General features: G+C 39.8%; 1 long non-coding RNA gene across 2 annotated transcripts; it reads left to right on the top strand.

Moving 5' to 3' along the window:
- The first annotated feature begins 17,105 nt into the window (after positions 1-17,105).
- LOC145436853 (uncharacterized) lies at positions 17,106-19,682 on the top strand. 2 transcript variants are annotated; one of them, XR_013914443.1, is made up of 3 exons: positions 17,106-18,150; positions 18,539-18,623; positions 19,486-19,682. It is a non-coding gene; the product is annotated as an uncharacterized LOC145436853 (long non-coding RNA). The 2 variants fall into 2 exon arrangements; XR_013914442.1 differs by lacking the exon at positions 17,106-18,150 and adding an exon at positions 18,157-18,472.
- The last annotated feature ends 1,570 nt before the right edge of the window (positions 19,683-21,252 follow it).

Genomic DNA, 21,252 nt, shown 5'->3' with positions numbered 1-21,252 from the left:
AAGTTTACAGCATCGCATAAGGCAGTGGTTCCCAACCTTTTCGTCTCGTGCCCCCCTTGGTCGATATTTCAGCTACCCCCCCCCCCTATGAAAAAGTTGCCTGTGACTAAAAAAATGTGCTTTTCACCGCGCAGCCATTTGTTGACTCAGCTAGTGTTGAGATCAGAGTCACTACCTTCGAGTCACGAGTCATCTCGAGTCATTGCACATTTTGACTCGAGTCAATTCAAGTCGTTCGATTTTCGAAGATGACTCGAGTCAAGTCAAGTCCCTCTTTTTTTGGAGGTGACTCGAGTCAAGTCACAATTCTAGTCAAATTGAATTTTCGAAGTACCAGTGACGATTTTAAATCATTACATTTCGCTAGCTGTTTTTAAGACAAAATAATTGGCCATTCATCTTGAATCAAACAACGAAGTATAAAGTTGAAGATGCATGCAAGAAGGCGTTGTGTCGTTCACACTCTTAGAACTGCAAATAAAATACGTGAGTAACAACACTATGTTATTATCAGCCAAGAGGATCGAGTACGAAGCCTTTAGAAGTCTAAACAAGTTATATCATAATAATAATACAATCATACAAGAGGGTGAGAAAGTTATCACTGCGAAACGTAAGCACTGAGCCTTCTAAGAAACAGAAATACGTTGCTATTAGATAAATCTATTGCTACTACATCAACGTGAGCAGCGATCATTTCGTTTGTTGTCAATTTGTTTGTGGTGTAACAATATGGGATCATCAGCGAAACGCACACGCACAATCAGTGAATGACTGGTGATTGGTTACTCTCACAATGTGACACAGGCGTATTGCGAGCAAAACGAACATACAGAAAATACAGTGATTTAATCGACACTGTTTCCTTGATGCCTTGAAATTGACTCGTAAATTTTGGTCCGAGTCACGAGTCAATCCGCATTTTCGAAGCGCCGAGTCGAAACAAATCAAGTCAAGTCATTTTTGCAAAGTGACCCGAGTCAACTCAAGTCATTCGAAAAAGTTGACTCGAGTCTGACTCGAGTCATCCCAACACTGGACTGAACAATTAATAACAAAACATATTCAGATATGTCCGTATTATGGCGAATGCGGTCCGCACTAAACTTTGGTAAAGTACAGTCAAATTTGACCTGTTGGGTAACCGCTGACAAAAAATAAATCACCAAGTGCGCTTGCTAAAGACTTTAGTGGAATCGATTAATTTGATATGTTTTTAACGTTAGCTCATAATTATGTTGGCTTGAAAAGTCAAACAATTTCGCTAGCGGCCATGTGCAGAATTCGGCTTGGCGTTTTAATGCTTAGTAGCAATTTGGCCGAGAGGCTGTCTCGAACCCAACGAAATCGTCTCGTGAGCCTCACTTTATCAAGGAGTGTAATATCTACGGAAGGCATTTAAACATACACCAATAGCTTTAAATCCGTTAAAGAAACATACAATTGAAAAGAAATAATTTCTAAACAGTTCTATATCATAACAATCTAAAAACCTTTGTACCGATTATATCTTCCGATGCAATGACAAAGTCAGATTACCCTAGGGTTGCCATACGTCCGGAATTTCCCGGACATGTCCGGAATTTCACTGAAAAATCTGCGTCCGGGAGGAATTTCAAAAATATGCCGAAATATCCGGAATTTTGAAAGCTAGAAGTAGGCTTAAAATTTTTTCGTAAATAAACATAAACAATATTATTTTTAAGCAGATTTATGCTATTCAAAATTCTTTCTTCGCGCATAGCGCGAGTTAATGCAACGTATTTTGATAGTAGTATGGACACCAAGTACCACCCTCGCCAAATTAGCAATGAAAATAAATATAAATAACCATCATATAATGAAATAAGTCTGATTATAATCGCTAACGGTATATTATTAGAGTTGGTTAAGGCCGATTGGATGCTTCTGTCACAGACAGTGGTTCCGACTCTTGAGGTCGTTTTCCTTTATCTGGGGATCGCGATGATGTTGGGCGTATAATCAGCTTCCTATGCCGTAAGTGTGAGCAAGCTAAAATTTTTTAGTAATCAGCTTATCCAGTTTGGAGCTGGGCCACGGAACATTTTGAAGTTGGAAATGAGGTCGCGACCATAAAAAGTTGGAAATCACCGGATGTGCTACCTGCTGCGGTGCATTTTATAGTAGGCCTAGCCTAATATATGGAAGAATCAATAATATTGACAGAAGTCATTCAGCCAAATGCATATTGTAAGTGCCCAAGAAGTTACATCGACTAACCTATGGTGGGCCAAAGATCAGTGTTTTTTTGGCGGAAGAGGCAGAAAAAATGTTGTTTCGGACCTGATTAAAACACATAACCAGATAGCCGCACCGACCTAACAGTATAGCAGGGCTGTCAAACACAATCCCGACAGGCCAGACACGGCCAGCCAGACGATTTCATCCGGACCGTGAAAAAATCTATTGCAAACCCTAGCAAGTAGCAATCACCAGAGCCCACATTACAGATCGCCCAATTCATGACCTATGTTCCACACTTCCACTCCATTCTTGTATAGCAGTGGTTCGTGGTTCTCAACCGTTTTTCACTCAAGTACCATTTCGAGGTTTTATGCAGTGCTCGCGCACCACCGACATAAGATAAGCGCGACGAACGCGGTCAAAATGTTCCACCGCATTGAGGTGCATTTTATGACGCAGTATCTGATTTCTGTAGTGCAGTGGTTCCCAACCGGGGGGGGGATCCCCCCCTTGGGAGGATTTTTGCAATTTTTAGGGGGGAATCTGGCTTAATTTTTTTAGGGGAAATCTGGCTTTGGCATTTTATGGGAAAATACACTGGGTTTACGAGTTTTTTTTAGATGTTTATGGTATAGAACTGTTAAGTATAAATTGGTTCTTTACAAGTGTGTATTTCTTAGGCGGATTTCAAGCTAGGTGTATGTTTAAATGGCTTCCGTAGATATTACACCCATTGATAAAGTGAGGCTCACGAGACGATTTCGTTGGGTCCGCGACAGCCTCTCGACCAAATTGGTACCAAACAGGAAAACGTCAAGCCGAATTCAGTACAAGGCCGCTAGTGAAATTGTTCAACTTTTAGGTCAACATATGAGCTAACGTGAAAAACATATCGTACCAAATTCATCGATTCAACTCATGTCCATAGCAAGCGGACTTGGTGAATTATTTTTCTTCCGCGGCTACCCGACCGGTCAAAAACAGGTAGAATTTGACTGTACTTTACCAAAGTTTAGTGCGGTCCGCATTCGCCATAGTTCGGACAAAACTGAATGTGTTTGGCCATTAATTGCTCAGTCAACAAATGGTTGCGCGTTAAAAAGCACTTTTTTAGTCACAGGCAACTTTTTCATAGGGGGGGGGGAATTTTAGCTCAAATATCGACCAAGGGGGGCACGAGACGAAAAAGGTTGGGAACCGCTGCTGTAGTGGATCCATTTGAAATTATTGTGGTCAAATATATTAAGACGGAATTTGGTTAGGTAAGAATCCCAATGCTTTAAGACTAGATCTCCTCCCCGTAGGCCGTCACTGGTGGGATAGCCCCTACCAACGACGACGACCTTACCACGACGACGGCGGTTTCAAAAACTCAAAATCAACCCCACCTGAATTAATAACTTCCTTCGGTCGAAAAAACAGAATCTACTCGCGTACCACCTGGAAGACCTTCGCGTACCATCACCACTGCTGTATACAGTCGATGGGCAATGCTTTGCTAGTGTGACGTCATATTGACAGACAATAGGTCACCTCATTTTTAAATCCGCTAGTGGGCGCTAAAGAATGTCCGGAATTTGCTTCACAAAAATATGGTAACCCTAGATTACCCCTATAAAAATTAAGCCAGATTCCCCCCTAAAAATTTCAAAATTCTCCCCAAGGGGGGATTCCCCCCCGGCTGGGAACCACTGGCATAGGGCATGAGTAGCCTATACCACAGCAATTCTTACAAACATATGAATCATGGGTATTGCATAAATCAATACAAAATAGATAGCTAGGTCAGATTTCGTAAACTGCATTCTGTAAATACAGTAATCACAGTATAACACAATTATCACCAGACTGCCGCGTAATGGTTGTTCAGATTTTACCGACTGGCAGAAAGTCACGGATTTCAGTCCCATGCGTTATACCTTAGAAATAAATTTTAAATACTGATTTTTGCTTCACATCCCTTGCATATATCCCAGGGGTTTCAAACTTTTTTCATGAAGCCAGAATTTTTCAATTTTTAAACAAGCCCACGAGTAGAAAATCATGAGTAACAATGTGAACTACGGTATATCTATCGAGAGTGGAACTGCCTTTGGTATGAAGTCTCCAAGTTTCAGAATAGCATCGTCATCCGCGTTTCATGACTGTTCGCGAATTCGTGAATAATGCTAAAATTCGGTAACGAACTAACAGCAAAGCGTATGGTAAAAGTCCATACATGACGGACGAGGAAAAGAGAAAGCAAGTGATCGTAGAATCTGTGGAAGATCAGTGGCAGATCTTGAAAAATTACCCTTTGATTCACGTGAATGGTGTCATATTTTAATAGCACAAGTGGCGGACTATGTAATTTTATTATAAAATATACTACTTAAATCCTTGCCTCGACAAATGTAGCATCTATCGCGACCCATTCAGTATCCCCTGGTTGTCTGAAAATTACTACATTTGATGCATTTTCTGAAATATAATAAATCAACAGTTTTAGCATCACCATTCGTTACTCTGCACATATCCTTGTGTCACATATATGATTGACATGATGCAGAGGTGGATGCCAATTGCAGGTATAACTATTGAAAGCCCGCGATTTCTAGAATTAGTAAACTTATGATATTCTATCAGGCATGACAAAGTGATGTGAATTGTGTTCCGGAGGTTACAGTTTCGGAAATTAAGTATGCATATTATTGATATTTCCGCTGGTGATCGCAGTAGGATTAACTTCTGGATTGTTTTGGTTGTCTTGGATGTATATATAATATAGACTTGGTTGCAAAGGAAAGCAGCCTATTGAAATCGCTAAGCAGTATTTTATATTAAATAAAATAAGCCACTGTTAAGGCTCATTGTTAGAAGACGTTCCAGTGTTCTAATCTAGATCAAACTTATATTATCTAACTTAAATTAATTATATGACCGCTACCCGCAGACTTGAATGTATCATATAATTTACACTCTGCATCACGTACATATATTGGAATATTGAAAAAAGTGAAACCTCTTTGACTTCACCGAATTATCTCCGTCAATTCGTTTATTTAAACGCATCATTCTAGTATGAATATTTCCACTCGTCTGCATTATTTAGCTGACTTTACGTGAAACTAGCCTGAGAGAAGCGTTGGTGATTCAGTCATTGTGCTGCTTGTTATCCACTATTTATTGTGTTTGTCAACTGCAAGGGCCATTTACACCAGAGTCATATTCTTTAATTTGATTTCGTATCGGCGACTTGTAGAACGGCTCACTTCAGGGCAAATTTTAGACTATTCGTGAATCATCGAGATACTCAAAACTGCGTCAAAGCTACTTAACGATGTGCAGTTTGATATACGAAAACATATAGAGAAATAGCATGATGCAATTCATTTTATAAAAATTTCTGGTCAACACAACGCCATTGGCGCAGACAAGGGGTCCGCAGAAGTTACTGCTAAAATCGTGTAAATATTTGTCAGCATCACGACTTCGACGTCATTTCTTTTTATTTTTTGCTTACGTTTTGGATGTGTGGTTGGTCTTTACATGAACCAAATAATATGACAATGCTTATCACAGGTTATGGGCACGACGTACTTGAATAAGTAATCTGTTCTGGAAAACCAAGCCTTCCGTGATTTCAACAAAACGGTAATTGTTGTAGTTTGAGCGGATTTCAGGTGTACCAACTTCATCATTGATCTGTAAATTACATTAGTTATTATTTCTTACCAGAGGAATTTGCTGGTCCTTTTGAATTCATCGTATCCAACTCTTCGAGACAAGAAAATTCTTTCCTCATGCTGAAATAAAGTATATGAATTAACATCGTCGTATTGTTAATACACTATTAACTAAAAGTAGGAAAAAGTCAAGTGTTCGGTCGTAATTGATTTTTAGCTGGCATCAATGGTGTTTTCCGACTGCAATGGCTATTGACACAAGGCCTAATTCATAATTTTGATACCGTATTTCTATCGACTTGTAGCACGTGCCACATGCAGACTTCAATACACCGCTTCCAAGAACCAGAAATCAAGAAGTAGCCTACAAGAGCCTTCAATACCTAGATAAGAATTCAGGATCCGACCTGGGTCGGACTTGAAACTGCAACCCATTGGTGTTACAGCAGTGAACCATACCACAACGCTATCTCGCCGCCTGGTCGTAGAGGCTGTTGTCAGATGTCGAGGTCATATTTTTGAAGCAAATGTGTATAATACATGTTGTCTGGAAGAAGTACCGACTTCCTAATTATCCTGTTAGGAGCTGTTGAACAATGGGATCTAAGAGCTTACACTTTACCGACAACTGCTCGGGAATCGATTGCCACTAGGATCGTTGATTTCATATCTTATTTTTCGCTCGAATTGGTGGTAACATATAACTGTCATAATTTGGTGACAGCATAATTCACTTACTAGTCGCTTTCAATTCTCTCGAGCCATTCATTCCTTTCAAAGTCCGTCTCCTTCAGGCAATACTGTTCCATCACTAGTTTATGGAGCATCCGATATTGTTCCTGAGATAAAGTGCAGTCAAGCATGTCAAGGTCGAAATGAAAAGAATCTTAAGTTGAAATGACGAGTAGCCTTAGTTCGTATGTACAATGCTATATTTACTAGTAATAATACCGTTGAACCATGGCAGATCACACGATGCAACAAAAATCAGATTTATGTCCCTGAAAAATATGCGTTGTTTTTTATTGTTTTTGTTTGCTTGTATATTCGCAAGACACAAAACATCTTAGGTATACCACCATTATCTGTTACTAGGTAATAGTAGTAATTATATCAGCTACTTCGAATTTTTAGTATAGCATGGGGCCGATACCCTATACGCCCCGCAATAATACTTCAATCTAGCAGTGTAACGTTACACATGGTACCAACACAACTGCATGAAATAAGACCTCAATATACCTGACATACATGTATAGGGGCCTACCACAGGACAATGCATATCCGTCATTGAATAGCTATATATGGCATATGCCCCAGGCTCATCTAAACCTGACATAGAGGTACGCGGTTGCATCATATACACTCACACAGTTATACATCATAACACAGTATAGGCTATATACCAGGGAATTTTAATCTGTCGTACTCCAAAATGTATAATGGGAGAACCACAAAATAACAAGGTTTGGGAACCACTAGTCAATATGATATTTTAATGAACTATTCATCATATTAATTTCATGTATATGATTGAAATTATATTACTTACGCTGGTTTGAACCATATGTACTCGCTGTTGTCGCAATTCTATCGCACATTGGTAGACGTCAATGTCCCGACCACTTTCACCCAGAAGCAAATCCAATGCAATAAAAACACCAGTTCTTCCAACACCAGCACTGAAATTGAGCACCAAAGAAGTTTATCAGACATAATGACACAGACTCGAATATAATGTACCTGCAATGTACCACAATTGGAATATTCGGATCGGTATTGCGGAACTGGGTGATAACCTGCTTGTGCAGACGGAAGAATGTCGTGGTTGTTTGTGGCACTCCATGATCGGGCCATCCCACATACTGATAATGTGTCACCGTGATCTCTTCCTATTCATAATCCAAGCATTTAGTTTTAGGTAGGGGTGACGGGAAACTGGTTGTAGTCTATTGGATGTGATGATAACGCCGTATTTTCACGAAAACCCATGGCTATTGAAGCGGAAATCTTCATGGCATACTAATAGAAGAGATGCTTCAAGTGAAAGAAGATCGGCTTGCCGTTGTATCGCAGGCGTTCAATAACAACCTGTGTAACGCCAGTGTTAACTTTGAAGATCCATTGTTAAATCTTTATGGAGTGACTAAATCACAGAGGTACTGGAAGCCGAAAAAACTTACACAACTAATCTGGTCGATTAAAAGTAATTTGTTCACGATAAAGGTAAGGAAGTGGAAATTGTTGCTGTATTGACTGATATATGTAAAATATAGATATATTGTAATTAAAATGATATCTACGAACAAGTAGACGAAACGTAGGCTACTACAAATAATATAAAATACATCTGAATGTACCGAGATATGTCTCCTATAATTTCTAGTCACCACCATATGCCTTGCTAAAACATGAAGTTATTTGAAACACATGTTCAAATCATTTGAAAAGACATTTTAATTTCCTTATCATTCATTACAGAGGAATGTGGTTGAGGGTAGCTGCTGGAACCAATCCATTGAAACGTGATTAATAAGCGACGTAAAATTTGTTATGTGCTGTTATCCGCGCAATATGATGGTGTAATTGACAACAAGTGAGCATAGGCCTAACTCTGGTAAATATATGTGTTCACTGGTAAAAGTCGAAAGTGTTGTGGCAGTCCACTTGTACCAAGGGTTCACCTTATTGGTCGCGACCAAAATCTGAGTTTTATTGACAGCTTGCGACCAATATTTCCACATGGAAATGAAGGCTAAGTATATACCGACATGTGTCTGTAATAGGGCAGGTGGAGAAAACCAGTTGCACGTAACGCTGTTCTATGAAACATTACCCAACACATGCTGCCATGCTACCATGCCCACGTGATTAGTTGTAGCAGTATAGATGATGTAGGCCGTAGGGGGTATTTTCGAAATTTGAGGGCATGTTATTGTACATCTTAATTTTCGCCGAAGGAAATTCAGTAAATATTGCGTACGTATATTAATATATCATTATTATACAGCAAGTAATGATCATGATGCGGTCACGAAATACACTTTGTGAACATCTGTCTTATACATATGTGCTCGATTGATCGGTATTTCTTTGAAATTATCGGTATGCATGTTATGTTTCGTTGAGATGACCGTATTTACTTGCTCATGGACATGCACTTTCAACATCGTTGTCACAATCCCACTGCACGTCTTCTCGTCGACATTTCTGATACGAAAACGACCATGAGATGCTTCTTTCTCTGCTTCTGGCCAGTACCTTTCGCATTTTGCCTGAACATAATATTACATATCTCGTACTGATGCTTTAGCGAATATCATAATTGGACATTCAAATGTGGACATCTGACGCTGCACGATGATTTGGTTCAGTCACGGCAACATTTTCACGAAGGCGGCAAAACGACAACAATGATTCATACCTTGCCATCTTCTTTACATTTTGTCAACATGACAATAATTCTGCATCCCTGCTCTACTATCATTCTCCAGAACGCAGCAGTTGTGTTTGGCAGCGGTCCTTGAGTAGCGATAAACAATTTGTTGTTGCCCTAAGAAGTTTCAATCACATTCGGCGTTACATTCAATATATTCAATTGGAAGACCGAATAAAAACATTCTCCAAAGTTAACATATTTTCAGTGTCGCAACAACGAAGATTACCTTGACGTAACTGGCGTTGATATAGCCATTTGCTCCCGCCTCTTTTAAACATACCCGATTGCTGTCATCTGTGGAGAGAACCGCGGGTAGGGTTAGTAGACAAATAAACCGAGCGTTATAATATCGGACGATTGACACATAGTGACATATGAGTATGAATTATAGCCTACCTATTGTAACTAGAAGTGTTTAGTTGAGAAATCGCTGATATACATCGCCAGCCGGTCATGGAAATGTAATTGGGGTTATAGGTATTAACTAAGAAAAGCCCAATATCTAAAATGCTCTAAAAGATCAGGTTGCAATTATTACCTATGTTGTTTCTCTAGGTTGCGTTGCCTCCACATCCTTCCGGCAAATTATATTTACATGTATTCTAATTGATAGATTACTGCTATGGAATGTGACACTGTAAATACAACCAATACAGAGAATACCAAACTCACATGGAATAATGGTCTTGTACCGGTTTTTCTTCGCAACTTGATCACTTGAAGCAGACGTCCACGTACAACCTATTTTGTCAACTTCTTGCTTCAGTTTCTAAAATATTGAATGTGCTGAGCATGCGTAATATCAATCTCTAATTTATATATAATAGGTCTGTTATGTCAGTCGTTAATGATGATGTTGATGATATCGTATACATTGTCGGAATGGCTCTAGTACAACTTAACTCCGGCCGCACCTATAAAATGAGTTGTCTTCGCTCCGACACGATGGATGATAGGCTATATGTGCAGAATGAACGGAGATTTGTAGCTACATTTTCGAATCTACTCCAATCAAATATTATCTTTCGCAAAGCAATCGGAACGTTTCAACCTTATCAGAAACGACCACCTCATCCAATGTCAATGCTTTCCTTGCTGGATAGTATTTTCCTTTCCATTTTCGAGGTCATTATATGAGACTTGACTATACCGTCATTGCGACTTCGATTAGGAACCACAAAATTCACATACGCAAAATTTGCGTAAAAAGTATCGTTTATGTGGAACTAGCAGAGGCTCTAAGCCAGTGGTTCTCAACCTTTTTTTAGACATGCCCCCCTTTATGATAGTGAAAAATTTCGCGCGCCCCCCTCCTTATCGTCGCATCACGAAATCCAACCGGTGTGCTAGTAACCCTAGGCTTATCATATTTTGGAAATCAATAAAGAGGACACTTTTTCAGAAATTTGCAACTTGCAAAACCGGAGTGAAATTCTTAAAAATCGGTTAATCTTTCCCACTTTGTGATCGGTTGACTAAAAAAAAAAAAAAAAAAAAGGTCATCTTTTAGCTCAGAGCGACTTTCACCGTTTTTCACTACGAAATATCCGCCGGAGCGTCACTTCTGTGCTAATTTGCGGCATATCAGTCGCATTTTGCTCTAAATCTGACATAAATTTCAAAAAAGAGGAAAAAATCTCATAAAAGAGGACAAAAGGGCGTCCTCCGAGGACACTTTCTAAAAAGTCAAAAAAGAGGACAAATCCTCTTAAAAGAGGACGTATGGTAAGCCTAAGTAACCCTAACAGATTGTTTGATGGCATAGAAGGTTATGACTGTTGATGAGAGAATGAGAGATCTATCTATAGAGAAACTTTTTTCCAGTTGACCGCTTCTTCGCGCCCCCTTCAGATGCTTTCACGCCCCCTGGTTGAGAATCACTGCTCTAAGCAGTTAATCATGTGTGTGTCATACATGCTGGAATGAATCTCGAGCTACATGCTGGGCTGCAAATAAAAAGCATTTACGAGGAACCAATTATTTTAGATAGGTTTGCTGTAAAGATATACTTTGCGAACTCATCCGGAAGTCGCTCGTTGAATTCGAATTCATAACGAAGGTCTGCCTGGTTTTTAAATAGAAGGATGCATAATGCATATACAACTTCAAAGGCGCTAATAGTAGGCATTGATCCGAGTAGAATGGTTGTTGATCTGCGATATATTAAAATAAAACATGTTGAACCTTTTTGGCTATTTCGGCGAATTTTACTGTTCACAACGTTCTTTTATAAGATCAAACATTATTTCTCGTCAACAGAGATAAGTTTCCCTATATCTTTTATGTATTATTTGAGTTATTAAGAGTCTGTCACGTAGTAGGCTACTTAACATTGACTATTCACTATGAGAAGGGCCATTCCTAAGTTAGACAACAAAAGTTGGAACCACCACATTGCCAAATCTTCTGAAATTTGGCACATGTATAGATGAGTTAATTTCGAACACAATAAAAACTCCGGGTCGAAATTTACGTCAGTTTGAAAATTTGACGATTTCCTACTCATATCAGCTCTGCATTATTGCTTTACTATACTAGTTTACGACAACGTAAGCTGTAAGCTTCGATCACTTCGTTTGCGTTCAATTTATTTGTGAGAGAACAATGGAGGCTAAGTAAAAGGTACAATCATTGAATGATTGGTTGCTCTCATCGGTTACACGAGCGTTTCGCGTACAATCCGAAACATGCAAGATACAATTATTTTTATCAACATCGATTGCTTGATTACTCGAAATTGACTCGACAATTTTGCTCCGAGTCACGAGTCGATCCACATTTTTGATACGCCGAGTCAAGTCAAGTCAAGTCATTTTAGCAAAGTGACTCTAGTCAAGTCAAGTCATACGAAACAGGTTACTCGAGTCTGACTTGAGTCACGGCATGGCATTTAATACAACATGGGAATATAGACCAATAGACTAGCTACTCGTAAAACCAAGTGGCAGGCAAATCTCAACTGTACTCCAAGATCTGTGTACACCTTTCCGAATTTTACATTTATAGATCTGAATGCTGCAGAGTTGAAATGAGCAGAAAATCGTCGAATTTTCAAAATGACGTAACGTTTAAACCCGGAGTTCAATTTTCCTCAAATAAACTTTGTTTTGTTTAAAATCAACTCATTCATGCCTGCACCAAATTTCAGAAGATTTGCGAATGTGGTGGTTCCAACTTTCGTTGTCAAGGTTGGGAATGGCCCAGAAGCATTCTCGATGACATATATAAACACCCCCACCTATATATCGTATATTCAGCAGTTTGGAAATGACATGGATTGCAGCAGAGGTCACAAACGCGGTGTCCGCGGGCTATCCCGCGAGAACGAAAGTAATCTCCGGCGGTCGCAGTGTAGCAACTATTCAATTGAGAGATTTGAAAATCGAATATAATAGTGGTTTAATGTGAACCCAGCTGAATATGGGTCAGCCGACCCTAAGGAACCAACCAACGGAGTTTTCGATCTGAGCGTTGCTCGACTTCGACCAAGCGGAGGCTTAACAGATATTCAGTTAATATCCTTGAGTGTCGACGAGGATATTGCTACTTCGGCGCGCAGTGCGGCAACACAACTGAGCCCGGAATCGCTGGTGTCAGTTCTAATGTGTGAGATTTGTTTATCTTTGTCGTAACCTCTCCCCAGTGCTTTCAATGTGTTAGTCAGGCTCTAAGATCTAGGCTGGAAGTGAATAAATCCAACTGAGCACGGGTAAACCGCGGGAGTAACTAGTAGCCCGTCACGTTAATCAGTAGCCAATAAGTAGCTATTGGCTTAAAATGGTTGGTGACACCTTGGCTACAGTATGACAAGTTTGTCGACATATTGCCAACATGAATACTCATGTGAGTTAATAACTCCAATCTAACTATTCGAACTGAATATATTTGGCGACCTGAAAGTGAATCGACATAGATAAATTGTACACGAAATGACTTTACTGTCACTTTAAATTTGCAGAACTCAACTTTTGAAATGACCTGTCTTGACTCGACTATCAATTCTGGTCGCTACTGCTTATTTGGTTAATGATGTAATTTTGTCCAGTAGATTTTCGGTTGACGTGATGTAACGCGGAACAAAAAATCAGGTATGAAAGAGAGGGAGCTTCTCGCCGTGACAAAAGATCGAGGTTTTTTCTGTATTCTATTTTCACTCTACAAACGAAAATCTTTTGTAAAATCTTTTTATATGAGGAGATACATTTATCGGGTTTGTTGATTGCATCTGTCAATAACTAGGCTACATTTTAACGGTAACTTCGTTAGACAACTTCAAAATCCTTTTACCATAAATTGTTCTTGGAAACGCATGCCATCATTTGCCGCCAGTTGCATATAGTGCTCCTTTAGACTCGCCAAAGGAATGGCTGTGTCGCTAACGGTTTCGTATAGTGCTGCAAATTGACGTAGCGATAAAAGTCATATTTTCATAGAAATGTGGTAGTTTACTTTCATTAGCGGGCTCGGCCAACTCAGTCGTTTCGTAATCAGGATTCTGTTCGTACGTTTTTTTGGATGCATTTCTAGACGTAAGGCTGATATCAATGACCATTTCGGACATTTGTGTTGGATAGTAAAACTGACCTTTGGCGACGAATGCACACGAATAATATCACAGCGATTATTAAAAGTGGAATCAGAACGCAAGCAGCAACCCACACCAAACCTAGAAAAGAAAAATACGTGCTATTACATGCAAAAAGAGGCATTGATATTGTTTATTTCTGACTTGCCTTGGATGAACACAGGTAAATCCTGCAATGTTTTATATTTTCGACTATAGGTTATGATTACTTCGCCATCACTGCCCGGGGTTGTGGTCAAGAGAAGTACTCTGAAAAAAAAAATCCGTTACGCACTCGTGTAAACTGGACAATAGTGTTTATAGAAATTATGCGTAACGATAGCTTGGGAAAATTAGTGGCATATTGGTTTACGAAATTCATGTGCCGAAAATTACTTTATTTCTGGACTTGCTAATTTTTATGCGAAACATATGGGTATGTACAATGTGTCGGCCTATATATTAAAGCTGTTCTTTGCGAATAATTAGGGATATGGTAAAGGATCTAACGTCCACTGAAATTTAGTAGCATAAGTCATAAAGATTGGGAAACTTAATAGAATTTTTCCGAATGACACCATGGTAATGGTAAGAAAACCAGCATAGAAACTTGATATTCCTTTTTAGTCTAAGGCAGGGTTTTTCAACTTCCCTTGTATAGCGGGCCGCATGTTACAGCAAAAGACATTGCGGGCCGCAGAACATTATTACCGTGTATTTGTGGGCTTCTAATAAATTTAGGCTACTGTGTAGCCTATTTACCAGTCCCATACAAGCCGGTATATGCACATTCAAACCCTTCCACCGGTGAACCGAACTCTCTGTTTCAATCCGTGAGCGATCAAGTAGGCCTATAAAATTACGATAACTTTTTCGTTACATAGGCCATTATAACAGTGAGCTCTCATTGATATGACAAGAAGTCTGGCATTCGGGGTCATTTATGAACAAAGCAATCATCTCTTCTCCTTTCCTTCCATGGCGGATGCCCTGAACCAAAAGTTACAGAAGTCAGATTTTTCAAGTTGATGTTTTTCACTGGTCCCCTATCCACGTTTACCCAGCCAGCATTACCTCTGCAAAGATATCCAGATTGTCCACTCTGATAAAAGGCACCCAGCTAACTAGTCATGCAATGTGTGGGGAGTCGGTGAATTCGTCCAATGCTAGGCAAAAGTAGTCTTCGTGGCAACGTGTTTCAGAACATGCGATAAAATATCGACTGATATTGCTCTTACTTTTCTGGTCACGGTTGAATCAGACAACCAATAGTTTCGAAATATGTCAGGTGATGCTGTCCTTGCTGCTAAGTTCCGGAAATAGCAAATATTTGCACAGTTTTTTTTTAAATGACAGTTTCTCTATCAGAGTTCTTGGGTTTAGCGATATTCGAAGCAATTTTGAACGATATGTATGTAACGTCGTCGGCTATTTCGACAATGCCGCGAAATATGGATTGCTGGGCTTGACACATAGTTAGCACCGCTTTTTCCACGGCCGGACGATATGCATACCTCCAGAAAAAAACTATTGTGGTATCATTTCAAGCGTCTACGCATCGTTACGACATACGAAAACGGTTTTTCGACAAATATGACACAACAGTTTTCCATTCATATCTGAGAAGGCAATTTATATTTCCTCAGAGAATTACAAGCCCAGTTTTCGCCGTTTAATTTCCCGTTCCTTGTTCTTGTTTCTGTTCAAACCATTCGCGGTGAGTGAAACACTCTACACTGTAAAAAATCTGGTAGATTTACTGGGAAATCTCTGTAAATTTTACCACGAATTACCGGTCGCAGCCAATTACTGTGCGTAGCTTGTCATTTTACATTTTGATATGTAATATTACCTTAATATAGCTGTAAAGTAAGTTACCAGAATTTCTTCGCAAAATTACAGACAGTTACTCGTTACTGCAGTTTACCGGGCTATTGGCAAAATTGATTAGCATCAAAATCGCTGCAGCCAATGTATACGTAGAACTGAATGTTACTGATATATCATTCTAGAAGTGATTTGGCCTGATTGAACCTCGTTTGCGAGACTGGGGTCTGTCATACCGAAATTGTTGGCCCTAGTATCAATTTAAGCTTAGTAGGGTACAAGAAATAACTGACAATCGTAGCTAATGTGGTATACCGTAGCCATATTATATTATAAGGCAATGGCTGTACGGCCAGTCTCGCTGGTTACATTTGTTGTCACGGATAAGGCTGATAAGTTAGAAAATTAGTTCAGGATGTATAATATTGCTCGGGGAAATTAGAAATATCAGCACCGCATGCTCAGCTGACCATTTGTTAATGGCGGACAAGGCGACCTGTAATAGGTTACATCAGGTGACTGCTTTTTCTGAGATTCGTAGTAAACAACCAACGCACAACTGTGACATCACAAGCAGCGTCTGGTTAGGTAAGTACAGTAAGTAGTGAACAACACATGGAATATATATCAATTTATACGAAATTAGATGAAAAAAAGACACTATGTGCAATGCTAAATGTTTCTGTGTGGAAAAAACGACCCAGATCAAACATTATAACGTGGCCAGTAAATATTACTGGTGTCATGTGTCAGCGGATGAATACCATTTATTTCGAAATCGTTCGAGTGTCGTCTGGCCAGTGGCCATTAGTGAGATTGGAGCAAAGGGTGGAGCGAAGCTTGTGCTTGAAGAAAGTGGACACGATCGTTGAAGATTCCTAGGAATGCTGAATGGAATACGCATCTTAAAAGGTAATACAGTACTACATAGTATTTGTTACCGTGAATATCTGACTCTGCACACCAGCCCTCGATGACTTAGATTTCATGATTGATATATTTCGTTCGCCGCATTCTCTGTTCTATTTTGGGATATTTGTCGACTTATATAGTGACCACATACTCCGCTGCGGAGGAGTTGAAACTGTTGGCTTGGTAATGTCATTTTCGGGCCATAGCATAGATATGTTTTCATCCACTGCTGGATTTGTTTGCCACACAAGCCACCTTAAATTAGGAACCTTTTGCTTCAATACAGAGATGAAGTCATGAATCTCTGCTATGTCATGTAAAAGGCGGAGCCGTCATCACACAATGTGCCAGTACCGGTACTTCAAAACATGTTATATTTTTGTCAGCCCATTTGTCTTAGTCTTTATAATGTCATGTCCACTGTCCAGGTTAGGAACTTTGCTTAATATAGCGACTTACGCATGAATTCTTTTTAGTGGAACTGCAAGATACTACACTGTAAAAAATCTGGTAAATTTACTGGGAAACCTCTGTAAATTTTGCAACGAATTACCGGTCGCCGCCAATAACTGTGCGTAGCTTGTAATTTTACATTTTGATATGTAATATTACATCAATTTAGCTGAAAAGTCAAGTTGCCAGAATTTCTTCGCAATATTACTGACAGTTACTCGTTACTGAAGTTTACCAGGCTATTGGCAACATTGATTAGCTTGAAAATCTATGCAGCCAATGTATACGTGGAACTGAATGTTACTGATATCATTCTCGTGGTGATTATTTGACCTGATTCAACCTCGTTCGCGAGATTGGCGTCTGTCATACGGAAATTGTTGGCCCTAGTACCGATCCCAGTATAGTAAATAGTAGGGTAAAAGAAACAACCGACAATCGTAGCTAATGTGATACACCATAGCCACTATACTATATTATAAGGCTATGGCTATAATGCCGGTCTCGCTGGTTACATTCGTTGTCACGGATAGGACTGATGAGTTAGAATATCAGTTTAGGATGTATAATATTGTTCGGGAAACGAGAAATATCAGCAACGCAAGCTCTGTTGACCATTTGTTAAAGGCGAGCAAGGCGACCTGTAATAGGTTACATTAGGTTAACGTTACGCGTTACTGATTTTTCTGAGATTCGGAGTAAACAACCAACGCACCACTGTGACATCACAAGGAGCGTCTGGTTTAGTAGGCACGGTAAGTAGTGCACATTCTGCACAACACATGGAAGAAATATCAATTTATACGCAATAAGATGGAAAAGAGAGGGACTATATGTAATGATGAATGTTTCTGTATGAAAAAACGACCTAAATCAAACATTATAACGAAGTGGCCAATAGATATGATTGGTGGCATGTCAGCGGATGAATACCGCTTATTTCAAAATCGTTCGAGTGTCGTATCGTCGTCTGGCCATTATTGAGATTTGAGCAAAGGGTGGAGCGAAGCTTGTTGTGCGTGAAGAAAGTGGACACGATCGTTGGAGATTCCTAGGAATGCTGAATGGGATACGCATAGTAAAAGGTATAGTACTACATAGTATTCGTTACCGTGAATATATACGACTGTGCACACCACCGGGATGACTTAGATTTCATGATTGAAATATTTCATTCGCCGCATTATTTGTTCTATTTTGGGATATTAGTCGACTTATATAGTGACCTGTGACACCACATACTCCGCCGCGGAGGAGTTGAAACTGTTGATATGTTTATGTCATTTTCGGGCCATAGCATAGAGATGTTTTCATCCACTGCTGGAGTGCTGGATTTGTTTGGCACACATGTCACCTCAAATGAGGAACCTTTTGCTTCAATACATAAGATCAGTGGTTCTCAACCTGGTGAACGCGAGAAATTGACCAATTCTGTATGAATTCTGACTAAACGTGTTTTGCAACTATTTTCAGAAGACGATTGTTGAAGATGAAACTTATTCCGTATTCAAGAAAGCTCGCCAAATGCAAACTCCAGCAGTCGCGCTCAACTTCACCGGTACGTTTAGCGTAATATCTTTGGTGTGCCAAGACTGTTCTCAGCGTCACACATGTGTGTAGTCAGTAGAATATTTGGAATCAGAAACGTGTGCTCCTCACGGAAGAAATTTTTTTATGGTACATTTGGGTGATTTCAATATATTTCCATTACCGATACGATAGACAATCCTGATCGGGGGCCAAGAAATAACAGCATGCAACAAAGTGCATGACTAATAACAATTGGCCCACACGAAGATGCATTATCATGTATAACTTGCCCTAAATTTTTAAAGCACTCCCTCCATGAACCCTACCGGTGAATCTGATCACATGGGCTGAAAAAAGATAAATATTTGACAGTAATATGTGATACTGCTACTATTACTTACGGTAGTCATTCGTGAATCTAAAAAATTTTCGCATTCCGCTCTGCGTGAAAATATGAAATCCCAGCAACTACTCATAACATTGCCACTCGCAATTTCGGTGCGTATAATAGGTCTTTGTGGAAAGTATAATAGTCCGGACCTCCGGAGTTCACCGGGAATTGATATGGACAGATTAACATAGCCTATCCCTATATTAGATGATGTGCTCTTTTTGACATGACGATAAGTGCAGGGGGCGCAATTTTTTAGGCCATCGTCAAGAGGGGCGCATGTCAAAAAAGGTTGAAAACCACTGCATTAGATCAGGTAAGTCATTAATCTCTGCTATATCATGTAAAAGGCAGAGCCGTCATCACACAATGTACCGGTAGCGGTACTTCAAAAATTGTTATATTTTTGTTCTCCTGTTTGTCTTAGTAGTCTTTATAATGTCATGTCTAGGTTAGGAACTTTGCTTAATATAGCGTCTCACGCATGAATTCTTTTTAGCGGAACTGCAAGATACTAGTTACACAGAAGGAATGAGGACGAGAAAAAGAAACCATTGGAAGTTTGGCCGATGGTGGGAGACCACTCGTGTTACTGCATGTCTCCTAAAGAAGAATTAGACTTCAAACAGCAATACGTTTCCATCGATAACCTTCTCATCGTGAATCATGAATGAATATACAGTTTGTTCCAAAGTCGTTTTGGGGTGTGAAGAAGCTTTTGCGATATTTTAGCATTGGGTTGCTTTGCGATAGGTATGGGATGTACGTGGATTTACAAGCTGGTATGTAATCCTGATTTACACAGACAGCATGTATGTAGGTAGGCGGTGAAATTACAGTCTCAGTGGCAAATATACAGGAGAAAATGTAGATTGGATACACCGGAGGTGACTGTAACATTACAGTCTGGCGTGTAAAGTGAGATTACCGGAAGAGTGTAAGTTAAATTTACATTGACTAACGGTAATGTTACATTACCACGAAATGTCTGGCTACCGTGCTTCCAAACATTTCGCGGTAAATCGAGGTTTGTTTTTTTTACAGTGTACTTACACAGAAGGAATGAGAACGAGAAAAAGAAACAATTGGAAGTTTGGCCGGTGGTGGAATTAATTCACGTTTTCTTGAGACCACTCGTGTTACTGCATGTCTTCTAAAGAAGAATTAGACCTCCAGCAGCAATATTTTTCCATCGATAACCACTTCATCGTGATATCATGAATGAATATACAGTTTGTTTCAATGTCGTTTTGGGGATGTGAAGAAAATGTTGCGATATTTTTGCATCGGGTTGCTTTGCGATAGGTATGGATGTACGTGAATTTACAAGCTGGTGTGTAGTCCTGATTTACAGGGACAGCATGTAGGTAGGTAGGCGGTAAAATGACAGTCTCGATCGCAAATGTACAGGAGAACATGTAGATTAGATATACCGGAGGTGACTGTAACATTACAGTCTGGCGTGTAAAGTGAGATTACCGGACGAGTGTAAGTTGAATTTACATTGACTAACGGTAATGTTGGATTACCACGAAATGTCTGGCTACCGTGCTTCCAAACATTTCGCGGTAAATCGAGGTTTTTATTCTTTACAGTGTAGATGTACTACGTAGCGGGATTCACGTGAACAAGAGTCCAGACGAATACCGATTCAAAACAATAACAATCTAAACTGGAGCATATATCAAGAAACCAGAACACATCAAAGGATGTGTAATCAAACGAAACAGATACGGAGCGCCAAGAGAGCGAAGCAGCTAAATTTATGAATAACAACACCGTGTCGGTAATTATTGCGTTTATAATTAAAGATGTTGCGGGACGCGGGTTGAGAACCCCCGGTCTAAGGTGTTATTTTGTCAATGCTTATTGACATGAATCTTACTTTCAAAACATAGACCAGGGGTGGGCAACATACGGCCCGCGGGCCGGATCCGGCCCGCGAAGGGATTTTGTCCGGCCCGCGGACAGTTTTCTGTCTTACATGATAATGTGGCCCGCGGCCCTAGTATTCAGAGATTCCCTACTACTTGCGTAAACGTCAAATTGTAGTGACTGTATATACACATGTATGCACACTGTGCAGTGAGCGAGGGTGGTGCTTACTCGTAAGTTAGTCAAAGCGAGAAGACTTGCATTATCGGCATTTACGATGTACTCAACCCGAATGTCATTTGTGGTAATCATGGTGTTTGTCGACTACAATGGTCATTTACACTAGGCCAATATTTCATATTTTTGATTCCGTAACCGTCGACTTGTAGCA

This window comes from Botryllus schlosseri, chromosome 4 (assembly GCF_051294905.1).
Source record: "Botryllus schlosseri isolate E-star chromosome 4, Bs_hap1, whole genome shotgun sequence".
NCBI lineage: Eukaryota > Metazoa > Chordata > Ascidiacea > Stolidobranchia > Styelidae > Botryllus > Botryllus schlosseri.
This window is presented reverse-complemented; position numbering and strand designations above follow the sequence as displayed.